Source organism: Phalacrocorax aristotelis, chromosome 5 (assembly GCF_949628215.1).
Source record: "Phalacrocorax aristotelis chromosome 5, bGulAri2.1, whole genome shotgun sequence".
NCBI classification, from domain to species: domain Eukaryota; kingdom Metazoa; phylum Chordata; class Aves; order Suliformes; family Phalacrocoracidae; genus Phalacrocorax; species Phalacrocorax aristotelis.
This window is the reverse complement of record NC_134280.1, coordinates 36,709,301-36,721,955: the sequence shown is the minus strand read 5'-3', so window position 1 is coordinate 36,721,955 and position 12,655 is coordinate 36,709,301. Positions and strand designations below refer to the sequence as shown.

At 41.0% G+C, this 12,655-nt stretch overlaps 1 protein-coding gene across 2 annotated transcripts in view; it reads right to left on the bottom strand.

Moving 5' to 3' along the window:
* Window positions 1–5,172, bottom strand: part of TFPI (tissue factor pathway inhibitor) — an 85,341-nt gene extending 80,169 nt beyond the window's left edge. The window contains exon 1 of one of the 2 annotated variants that reach the window (XM_075093986.1): window positions 5,039–5,172. The gene's annotated coding sequence lies outside the window, so the exon portion shown is untranslated. The remainder of the gene's footprint in view (window positions 1–5,038) is intronic. The other variant, XM_075093981.1, reaches the window with a different exon arrangement.
* Between the last annotated feature and the right edge of the window lie 7,483 nt (window positions 5,173–12,655).

Genomic DNA, 12,655 nt, shown 5'->3' with positions numbered 1-12,655 from the left:
ATAACAAGTTTGAAATTGAATGGTGAATTCCCTCAACTGTTAGGTGGTATTTACTGTGGTGTTGCTTTACCTCTACTTGTATGAACCTGAATTTGGGTCATAATGTTTTTCATAATGGCACTAGCTCTCCCCTGCAATTTTGGATATATTTAAACAGCACTTTTTACCAACTAGTGTAGACAAAAAGGCCATCTGCATAATTCAATTGTATAAAAATGTGACCCACTTTAGAATAAATCAGTCTGGCTCCTTTGATATAAGCAGAAGTTAATGAAATATATGTTAATTTATATAGGAGACCCACAAAGGGCTAGGGCTGGAGCACCTCAATATAATGGCAGGCTGAGAATTTTTGGGTTGTTTAGCCTGGAGAAGAGAAGTCACCAGGGAGACCTTATAGCAGCCTTCCAGTACCTGAAGGGGCCAACAGGAAAGCTGGAGAGGGACTCTTTATCAGGCAGTGTAGTGATAGGACATGGGGTAATAACTTCCAGCTGAAAGAGGGTAGATTTAGATTAGATATAAGGCAGAAATTCTTCACTGTGAGGGTGGTGAGGCACTGGAACAGGCTGCCCGGAGAAGTTGCGGATACCCCCTCCCTGGAAGTGTTCAAGGCCAGGCTGGATGGGGCTTTGAGCAACCTGGTCTAGTGGAAGGTGTCCCTGCCCATGGCAGGGAGGTTGGAACTGGATGATCTTTAAGGTCGCCTCCAACCCAAACCATTCTATAGTTCTACAACAGGTTGGAAACCTCGTTCAATAACCTGTTTTATCAGTGTAGCACATAAGCCAACTCTGAACTGACAGCTATGTGTTCCAAATACACCCTATAAAGACAAATGTAAAAATTGGCCCTGCTCAAGCATAATATCTGCAAAAAAGCCAATTTGGTTTCATGCATTATATAAATAGCCAAGACAACCACCACGCATTAAAATGTTTGTGGTAATCTGGCATAGCTATAGACCTCAGAGGGTTCATAAACTCATCTTGAGAGACCTAGAGGAGGCTAAGTTAATGTCTTAATTGCCTCGTTTAATTGGTTGTTTATAAATTATCCTTTTTCTGACTTGACTTCCCTTCCAAATATCACATCTTACATGTATAACTTCTCTTCCTTCTCGATTGGCCCATTCTGCATGTCCTACTCGTCTTACACTGTGTGCTACTTTTGTGTACTTCCCTATATATTCAGGGTAGAAAAGAACATCTGGCACATATGTAGCCATTCATCTGAGAAGAAACAAGAAAGTAACTACAAGCAGATTTGAGCCATCAGCACTGAAGTTGAAATTATCTAACCTCCCACTGTTTTTCCAATCGTGAAAGAACTAGTGTTCTCATTTGTCAAACTCTCACTGCAGACAGCTCAGAGAGGATATTTCATTTACCACTTTCTTTTTCAATGTTCCCTGAAGCTGCTTGGTACTGCAGAGCGAGTTATTATTCCTAGTGTTTGCTACTCATAGATCAGAATCTAGAGCTTAAGTCTTGCCTAACTTGTATTGTCAAAAATCAAGTCAAGATCACAGCTCTGTTGACACAGGGTTTCAAATCTTCTCAGGACCAACTACACATTGGTACTGGAAAATAATTTTTTATTCTTGATTCTTCATATAGGAGATAGAAGCCTCAGTGAGGGTTGCCCTTCTCCCTTGGGAGCTGCTTTAAAGCTGAAGCTCTTACCTTTGGTCTCCACCTGAGCTACACTACAGCAGTATTGCAGCCATGCCTGTGACCAGACATTGATCCAGACCCCTGACCCCAGATATTGACTTCTCTCTTGACCTCACACCCACCTCAGCACTATGCAACTTGCCTGGCAATCACTGGGCTGTATCTGACCCTGGTTAGTCTCTCCAGACCTGATCCCAACCCCATCTTGCTGACCAGACTTCCCAGCCTGACCTAGCAACTGCCTCATCAACACAGACTTCTCTGATGATCTGGAATCTTCATTGACCCTGGCTGCCAGCACCAGGGCTGCCTGCTTGCCTTACTTTCATACTGTGGGATGGTTCTGGTGAGGTCACTGCCCCTGCCTACCTTATTGTGCTTGGTTCCCAGTTTCTCCTTATTTCACAGTCTTTGTTCTCTATTTACCTTCAGTCAAGACTCAATTCTCAACCTTGCAAGTCCTCATCTGCCATTACAAAATCTCTAGAGAGACAACACCCCAAAGAAAACACTGGTGTTTTAAATCTAATTACAGCTGAAAAATGAGCAGAAACATACCTTTCTCACCATCCTGACAGTAACTGTCAGTGGGGTTTTTTTCCTTACCGTTTTCAGAAATATCCTGAAACTCCCATATACCTTTTCTGCATACCCCTGTTCTAAAGAGTTCCTATATGACTATGATCAGCAGTAAAAACCATAAGTCACACTCCTCTCTTCCATCCTCCTGCTACCCTACCTACACCTATGCTAAATAGACATCAACTGCTGAATCAAGAAATCTGTATCAGCAATGGCAAGCAGCTCTCAAAACATGACAGAACCATTGTGTATTTATTAACAAAGCATATGAAGTCAGAGATACAAGTGATGTGCCATTTTTTTTCAAGTTCAGTTTCGCTTATTGTGTTATTCATAGCATGCATAAAAGGATATATGTAAAGACCAGATATTTTGGAGTTGGAAGCTCATTACTTAGGCAGGGGAACCTCAAAGTGACTGTAAGAAAGAACCAACCAACCAACCACAGAACCAACCAACCAACCACAGAACCAACCAACCAACCACAGAACCAACCACAAAGTTTCACCATTCTATTAACTAATTACAGAGCAAAAGTGGTACGGTTCAATACAGAATTATTTTACCAGATGTAAAAATTTAATTTATTCATTCAGATACAACTTGGGAGGATTTTACTTCTATCTAATGTGTTCATGTCAGACTGAAGTTTGATGCCTCTTCTGAAACCAATTTTCTGACCACAATCATGTCTGTTAATGGTAAAGCAGTACAGTACAGAAGAGAGGCTAAAATTGAAATCATCATATTAATTATCAAGGCAGTATCTTGGTAAAATTCTGCTCTCCAACTGTAACATAGTTGTTTCCCTTGAACAAAGTACTGCTGATACCATTGGTGAATAAGTAATTCCTTCCACTGCTCATGGACCCTTTCTCTGAAAAGCCTTGAAAAGGTCACTGATACAAAAAGAAAGCCAAATCTGAGCAAGAGAAAAATGTAGCGTGATAACAGCTGTTGAAAAATCATGCTTTCTTTCCTTTCTACTCTACAAATACCATGTTTTGGTCAGTCTGGCTATGCCTAACATTTTGGAGAAAATAAGCCATGATACCTAAATTTGCAAAGCTTTAGAGTCACAACTGAATAAGATTCCACGAAGGGAGGGCAAAAGAATGGATTGGACCATATACTCAGGGTTGGTCAGAAGCAATGAAATCAATGTTCATCAATTTTTATATACTTTTACGGGGGAGAAGAGATACATGTTGCTTATGCAGTCTTCTCTACTCCTGCAGAGATAGGGAAAAACAAAGGAACAACCACTGTGCAACACTTAGCCTTTAACAACTCTGTCCAACAGGATCCATCAGAAATCTGCTAAGCATCATTATCTAATCCCATCATAGCATTTGGAGGAAGCTCCTAGGAGTGTTGCTGTCAGTCAGTTTGATCTTCAGTAACCACAAAGTTCAAGAGAAAGTTTAGAAGCAGTGACATTCACAGGCTAGCCTGGAGGGAAAGGAACTTTCATGGGCTGCCTTGGGACCTAAAGGTGCCACAGGAAAAAAATCCTGAGCCTTAAACACACTGCCTGGCCATTGTTCTATGAATGGTTTTACTACCAGTCTCGGAAACTAATCAATCCTCTGTTCCGTTCCAATAGTTAACCATATCCAATGCACAGTTCTGTTAAACGCACTTACCATTCACACCTAGTCTTTCAGAACTATGTAGGGAATAAAACTGCCTCTTATGTTGCATCTGATGGTACGAATGAAATTTTCATTCATTCTATCATTTCCCATGAACCCAGACTGAGGTCAGACTTATAGACACACAAAGGTAGTCTATATACTGGAAGTATTCCTGACAGCATATTTAAAATTGTTCAAATGTTCATGTGGGTTATTAGTTGTTTGTTTTGGGTTTTTTTCTTAATATCAACACCTAGACAAAAAGGTGGTTTCATACTCAAAGCAGACCCAGCAGAAGCAGAAGCATTTTTACTTGTCTTCAAGCTGTTTATTTAGCAGTTTACCTGTATGGCAAACAGATGCTGCTACTCTAATTTATTCATAACATACTGTGATGATATACAGAGATGCACAGAGCAGGCTTGTTTGACCTTTACAATCCCTTATCTCTTCTGCAATACATACGTTGTAGCTACAATACCCAAAGAGCACTTTGTAATGCTGGCAGCTACTGTTTACACCCACTAATGAAAACATCCCTTTCCTTCTCCACCTGCCACAAAGAAGCTAATAGTTCTCAGGAGGTACAAAGCAGAACAAAGACATTGTTTTTGTAATCACTTCATTAATAACTTATTCCCAACCATATGTAATTCTACACTCTCTCCTATCGGGATGAAACATACGCCGCACTTTGAATTATTTAAAAACTTGTGTATTTACTATCCTCATCAGTTAAGTCACTGAACACAGCTAACAAAGTCTGTCACAACTCTAAGTTGACCCTAGCATTTCCGATATTTTGGAAAGCCCCCATATCCATGCAAACCTGACCTGAATATGAACACAACACATGAAGTCCCTGGGGTTTCCATCTGCCCATCAGCTGTGACTGTGCCAGTATTTCAGACACTCCTCCACCAGCATATGTGTAATGCAATAGCAAAGACACCAGTTTAGGAAAAGGCCGATCACAATATTGGTAGGTCACTCGTTATTTGGCCCTGCTCCTTCCATAAAACTATTAACCTGAAAGGAAGACTACTGAACTTAAAGCAATCCACGATTAAAAGTTAAATTTTTTTTAAAAAAAAAACAACACCCACAACACAAAACCCCACAGAAAACACAAAACAAACCCACTTTTCATAAGTTAAATGCAGTATTTCCGAAAGCATCCTCTTTTGAGGCCGCCGAAAGATTTTCACAGAGAGTCGGGATAAGCACACCTCAGCGCCGGACCACCGCCCGGGTGCGGCGCTGCAGCTCGCGCGGCCAACGGTCGCTCCCCCGTTACCGTAATTACTCATGGACGGGAAGTGCTGTATTTAGGAGGCTCCCCGACTGCTGACACTGAACCACCTGTGCTGAGAAACTTGCCCTTCTTTTCGAGCCAGTACGGGCGCGTTGCGCAACTCGCTCCCTCCCGGCACCGCCCGAGGCCGCCGCGCGCCTCCGCCCGCCACTCAGGCTCAGGGCGCCTCTGAGCGAACCGGCCCGTTCGTTTGGAACAATACAGGCAAAAAGGTATCGGCCAAATTGCTTGCTGAGCAATATAAACGAAGCAATAAAGTTCAAAAAAAAAAAAATTTGTACGTAGACAAGCATGAACACAGGAGAGTCAGGCAAGCCACCATGACTGACTTGAAGCTGGCAAGAGAGGAGGAAAGCGTGAAGTGTTATAGGCTGGATCCACCTGTGTAGTCTGGTGCAGGGAGGCTGAAAATACAGATCCTCCTACAGAGGCTGGAAGCATCTCCCTCTAAGGGGGCTAACACCTAGCCAAGAATGGCTCAAGCTCAATAGGCAAAACCTTCCTGGTCACAGAAGCAATGCCTTAGGTGTAGGCTGTAAGACTCTTCCAATTAAAGGGACCAAATGATGAAATATGCAAAAAGGTAAACCAGAGATCCTTTTCTCACAGAATTAAGGGTTATTTTTCAACGACTCAAGGTTTCAAATGGCAGAATAAGACTGTTAGATGTTTTGACACCTCTGGGAAGATGGTGTGTTTTATACAGAACAAAGAATACAGTAGCAGTTACATTACTTTATGTGGCTCAGTTTGACTTGTCCTGTTATTGTTTTCACCTGAGTTCTCTTGAGTTTCTGTGAGCCATAATTAGTTCACCTGACATGAATATCAACACAGCAATCAACATAGCAGTGTGATCCTGACCATGCCACTGGGGCAAGCTGGTTCCTGCAAACACATTTCAGGTGACACCATTTAGCACAGGGGAGTACAGCACTCAAATGTCTGATGAATAACTGAAGTGTTATAAGTACTCTGATGACTGAGGTTTCATACATATCTTAGAGCGCTAATAACATCTCATTAATAGCTGCAGTCAGTTTGGCTCCACTACCTAGGTGGTATTGTCATAATGCGTTATGGTTGTTTATAATGCTCAAAGCACATTCTGTGATTGGTCTCTGTTACAGGCCAGCTCTGCTTAGAAGCCATTCAGTGGAGGAGTATTCCAGAGGTAGTCAAATGCCATTCAGTAAAATTAATTTCAGCCAGTTCTTGAACTACATAATTAAACTTCCTTTAGCGCTCCTTTTTTCCTCCATTTTTATCACTGTTTGTGGGCTTGATTCTTTCTCCTGCCCATTCAGGATGACCTCCAAAATATTTGAGATGGCATTAGGGAGACAACTGCCTTGCTTGCTCCCTTTCCTGGTTTCACTCCACATTCTCTTCCTCTTGTCCAATCTGCAAACAAGATAACATTCATGGGTTCTTTGTTCTGAACAAGGGCTTTGCTTTCCATGTTTGCAAATAGAAGTATTTCCATGTTTGCAAATAAAAGTATTTTCAATGTAGGAAAACAAAACATATATTTTTGCATAGGTCTTTAAAATGGCTGAATGTGCCAGAGAGCATACACTGCCAGGCGAGTGGAAATTACACTCTTAGGAAAACTGGGTCAGATTACTGAAAACGAAAACTGGCTCAGTAATACCCAACAATCCTGATTTAAGTCACACTAAGGAGGGAATAATGTCTGGAACCTCACTTTTTTTGTTGTTGGTCAGCAAATAATGACACAATTGCAGTTGTGCTGATGATATTGTAATGCTTTACACTCACTTGTGTTTGCATGCATTGGAGTGAATTGCTGTTTAGTGATTATCTTGCCAGAGTTGAGTCTGGAGAGATCCTCCATACTTAAATAATTAAGTGAATACCTTTGCATGTGTGCCTGAAAATCAAAGTAAAAGCATAATGCTTGTTGTGATGAAAAAATTGAAGAAAATGACAAGAAACAAGGAAACTAAATAAGATTTTTGTACTATCCTCCATGGCAGCATATGGACTTAGTTTCAGCAGGTACCTGAGTGAGGAGCACAGAGGATTTTGAGCGGGAGGCCCTGAGGTACCTCAGGGAGGAGACCAGAAAGGTTTGGGTGGGAAGCCTTAAGATACATTTACAGGGACAATTCCTCTGTGTTTTGGTAGGAAACTACTTCAGCAAGGAAAGCAGAGCAGTTTGATCAGGAAGTCCTGAAGTACCTCAGCAAGGTGAGCAGAGGGGTTTGGCATGGAAGCACTGAGGTACCTCAACAGGGACAGCAGAAAGGGTTGTTTGGGAACTCCTGAGGAATCTCAGCAAGGAGAGCAGAGGTACTTTTGCAAGGAAATTCCTGTGTCTAGGTAAGAAACACTGCTATGTCTGAGTGGGTACAACACCATGGTGAAATGGTGGCTTGATGAAAGCAGTTCCAGTGTTTTGTTGGGAAGAGCTGAGGTATCTCAGCGGGGGTAGCAGAGGAGTTTGAGAAAGAAGCATTCAGTTACCCCAGCAGGACCGCAGAAAGGTTTGGCATAAAGCTCTGAGGTACCTCAGTGAGGAGAGCGAAAGAGATTGAGTGAGAAGCCCTGAGGTACTGCTGGAAAGACAGCAGAAAGTTTTGGGCAGGAAGCTATGGTTTGTCTCAGCAAGGACAGCAGAAGAGTTTGAGCGAGGCTCAGAGGTATGTCAGTGAGGAGAGCTGAAGGGTTTGGGCAGATAGCCCTGAGTTTCCTCAGCAGGGACAGCAGTGGAGTTTGAATATGAATCCCTGAGGTACTTCTGTGCAGCAAGCAGAGTGTTTTGAGCAGGAGTAACTGGTGTTACTGTGTTTAGGCAGGAAATACCAAGTTATCTGAGGGCTGCAAAGGCATTCTTTTTTGTAGGTTTTATAAACAAACAACATACAAACCGTTAACATATGGTTACAGCTAGTACATAATTGATATAAAGAGTATACCAGCCGATTTAGTGGGCAAAAAGATCTGAAGAATTATATGAGAAATCTAATGAATCCTCTGGATGAAGGGGTAGCATGGAACAGGTAGCCTGTGAAGGAAGAACAGTAAGAATAGGAGCAAAAAGCTGAGGAAAATCTTTGCTGGAAAGGGGAAAAGAAATATAAGTTAGTGTGTAAGGGGACAGGTCTAGGCTGATAAGTGTTTAAAGCAGGAGACAGGATGAAGATTTCGGTAGGAAATGCCAAAGCAGTTTTCTTTACTACTGACAGTTCTAATTCCAGGTGCTAGGTAAAATAAATTAGAGCTGAATCAAGAGCCATACCTCATTGTTTGAAACAGTTCAGAAAGAAATAATGCTGCATCAAGGAAAGAAACTTATCTCATCAGAGTTTTCAGACCAGCTGGGGACAAGAATTTTGAATTATACTTATGAAAGCAATAATTTGTACAAAATTGAGAAAGTAAGGCTTAAACTCCCAACTTAAAATTTGTATTATTTTCTCTCCTTGCAGCACAAGAAGAAAATATGGGGCTAAGACAGAAAGAAAATTTGTAAGAAAGCAGAGCAAAAAGAAGAAAGGTGAATGGCACTCAGGCACAGGGACTGGCCCGTAATCGGGGCACAGGTCACGTGAGAGCATGACTGGCCCCACTGATGCCTGCCCTTGAGCCAGGTGACCCACCCTGTAATCAGGGCTGGGGCATTGGTCTGGTTTTGGCCCTTTGCTTTGTTGCTCCTGGTGCTGCCTGGAGAGAGAGACAACCCTATAATGTCACTTTGTCCTCACTGGAGGGGGACACTGAGCAATCTGGAACCCATTGTCTGCCCTGTAAACAGGGTAGACCCTTACCCCCATGGCTTCCTGCCTGCTGGCGTGTGGCCAGGGTAAGCACCCTGTAAGAAGTGGGATGTTTCACAGCATTAGCCAGTGTGCATCCTGTGGAGCTCCCTGTAGACATTGTGAGTGGCCTGGCCTTCATGCCGCCTGGGCACAGGTCTGACCTCAAGAGCAAGCCAGCACAGCAGCCATGTAATGAGGGTGGATGCCATGGGCCCAACACCCTCCCCTCCCTATGGAGGGACAAGAGGAGCCCTATGAAGGATAGAGCAATGCAGACAGCTTTGTAAAACAAGGCAAGAGAGGTCCTCTCTTTGTGCCTTGATTTTTGGCTTCTTTAGTGAGCATGACAGAAAGAAGACTGTGAGGATCAAAAAAACCACCTTCCTATCATTGCACCACCACGTCCCACTCCTAGAAAGTGTGCTCAGTCCTAGACCTCTGCTCTCAGCCTTCTCCCTGGTCGGAAGGCAATGTACTTCCCTGAGGGCTCTGCAACTGTTCCTAAGGGTAAAGGAGGGGAAAGCACCATGTAAATAATAAGACAAATATCTTGATGGCAACAATCATACTATTCAGAAAAAAAAATTCAAGCAAGTATTTGAGGCAGTAATGCATTGGTATAATGGATTCCCGATTTATTTAACATACTTGCTACTCTCTGCCAGCTCTAGCAATAATCAATAATCCTCCCCCTCATGGACTCTATGCACATTTTCCTCACAGGGAATACATTCATAACTAGTATTTGTTTACAATCATATTATAGGGATATGAGTAAAATATATTATGCCATTTTTCATAAAGCCTGTATGCCACATAAAACAAATATAACTCTCAGTCATGTCACCTCCCATAACTCAAGCTGTGAAGAGCATGACAAAATTAATCAATTCTTGTTAGTCCCAGTATTAAATACTGTATAAACATATGAATAAATAAAAAATCCATGTTACTCTTCTCCATGCAAAATACACATTTGAGCCCTAAAAGCTTTATTAATTTATTTTTGTTAGATAATCTTACTCAGTGTGTGCTCACTCCCTTTTTCTGACAGTATCTGTGAGCCCTTGAAGAATCACTGACTTCAAGACACAAGAGCATAAATGACAGCTACCACTGTAGCTCAATTAGCCAGTGGCATAAGGTAAATATTTTCACTGTGGCCAACTCTTTACTGAAAATTGTATTGCCAACCTGGGTGTACATCTAGTATAAACCTCCTCGTCAGTTTGAGGATAGTTTTCTTGCATTTTTTGACACATTTAATAGAGTACAAAGGAATGTAGGGAAGACTAATAATGACCTCTCCAGTAGCAAGGTACTTGCCAACATTTTCATTTCTCCAGCTGCGGGTTTGATTCCCATATTCTTAACATGTTCACTTCCACTTCTTAAGAACTGGTGGGTATTTTGAGGGCTATATAATGAATCCCTGAGCAGTGTTAGAAGCAGCAAAGTTATATATGTTAGTTTCCAGCATTCTGAGCTGAAGCATGAGTTGTTCCAGTTCCATTAGATACAACGCGTATCGCAGTGACAAGCTGTTAAAAAACCCACTAAACGCAAGCAGCACACACATTATTCCAAAGCTGAAAATCTGTGTAGCTTCATGCTAATAAAATGTGCCTTAATGTTAATACCTTTGTGGAAATAAAGGTAAAAGAATGCTGCTGTGGGACCCAGACGTATTAAAATGGAAGGGCTATTTACTAATAAAATACTTATAATGCCACATGGAAAAGGCCCAGCATAAAACACATTTTTAATGTATTAATCCTCTTCTGTATGTGCAGAGCTCATCATCACAACAGTTTGATTGGAGTATAATGGGGAATAAATATGTTTGTGTCTTTCTTCATTCCCCAAACATTTCCTGATTATGACACTGACACCATTGGCCACTTTTGCTGTGTCTGCTAGTTTTGATTGGTTTCACACGAAGAATAATAAATACAAATTATGTCTTTCATATTGCTTCTCAGCATGTTTAAGTATTACTGCTTTTACCCTGAGAATTTACTTTGTTAGAAGAGAATGCTTGTGGCATCCATATATTTCACTGTGGGAAACATGAGTTAATGTTATCAAATTACTTGGTACGTGCTACAGAAACAATGCCATCTAATTTTGTAGTAAATACAACCTAAAAGAGGAAAGAGATAGAACTTTAGTTTCATATTATGTTTTGAAACAGCAATGAAAATTTTATTCTAAAACTGGTAGATTGGCAGTCTTAAGGAACAGAACTCCTCTGTCTTTGAAGCTGATGGGGGCAAGGACCACACTGTTTTCACAGTACTCTTCATTCTTGCCCAAGTCATTTAACAGGAGCTATTGATAGCTATTTAGTCGTTGTTAGTCTCTGTCATATTTAGACTAGCTATATGAAGGATAAAATTACAGTTGTTACAGTTTTATCCGTGAAGTTGTCTCTCCAGAAATTAGTTTTTCATAGCACGAGTGCTTGAGATGAACATTTGCTTCATTAATGTAGTCCTCAATTTTTTGCCCTTCAGTTTTGCTTTACTTAGTTAGTGCTCAGATTGAACGAGGCCACCCTGTAAGGGTTCATCCCATCAGCCAACTTGTCCTTATTTGTTCTTACTGAAATCCCTCCCCCAGAGAAGGCTCTGCTTTTGATTGTGCAATCTCTGATACAGAGTACACCTACCAATTTAGATGGCATGTAGGATGCTGAGCAAGCGAATACCACAGTTATTCCAGATTAGATAGTACTACACACCCCATGTGAACACACAGGGTATATACACAGTAAAGAAACTCTGACTCTCCTCTGTAAGAAATGAAAGCCTCATTAAATGGAGTAAAATAAATATCTTGGTTTTTGAGGTGTCTACTAAGTCAAGGTGAGTGTAAGGTAAATGCAAGTGAAAATTAAGCCCATGTTGCTGCAATAAAAGCAACCTATTTATTGTCCAACATAGCACGTGCCAATTTAATAATCTCTTTTGTTCTGCTGGCTAGTAACTGGTGATTTTCAGATGTTCTTGGTTCCATATAAGACCCTTTGAAATAATCTGGAACTAAGAGCAGTTGATGATTATGCAGGTTGGGAACATTTGGCTAAAATGTTGGTTGTGTATCAGTATATTGGTGAAAAACATATCCTCTGTGGAGTTTTAATTAAAGGTTGAATGATAGGCTGTTAGAGTACACCTCTTTATGGACCATAATGCTGGTATAATTTCAAATGCTTAACTAGCTCTCTGACATTAGCAGAAAAGTGTACTATAATGAGTACAAATTATCACGGCTTTGGATTTATTTGGTGGAAAAAATGCTGTGTGAAAATTTCATTGTTGAAAATGATTATCAGTTACTGATAGGCATTCAAAATGAAGCAAATAATTTGAAACTAGGACAAATGGCTAGCTCAAGTTTGTGCAAAATTGCTTATCTAGCGTAAAACCAAATTCTGCCTAGACTGCAGTACATTATCTATTTTATCTCTGAACTTACAAGAGATACTATCACTGTTGCTGAAATTCTGCCTTTTGTCAAGGGATTTATAGTAGCATTTATAAGGCAAACGTGCTGTCTTTAATAGCACTGCTTGTTAACAAGTATTTTTTATACTTAACTATGCACACTTTAACTGGAAGCTAAAGTAAACCTCTCTTTATGCTGCATGAAAACAGA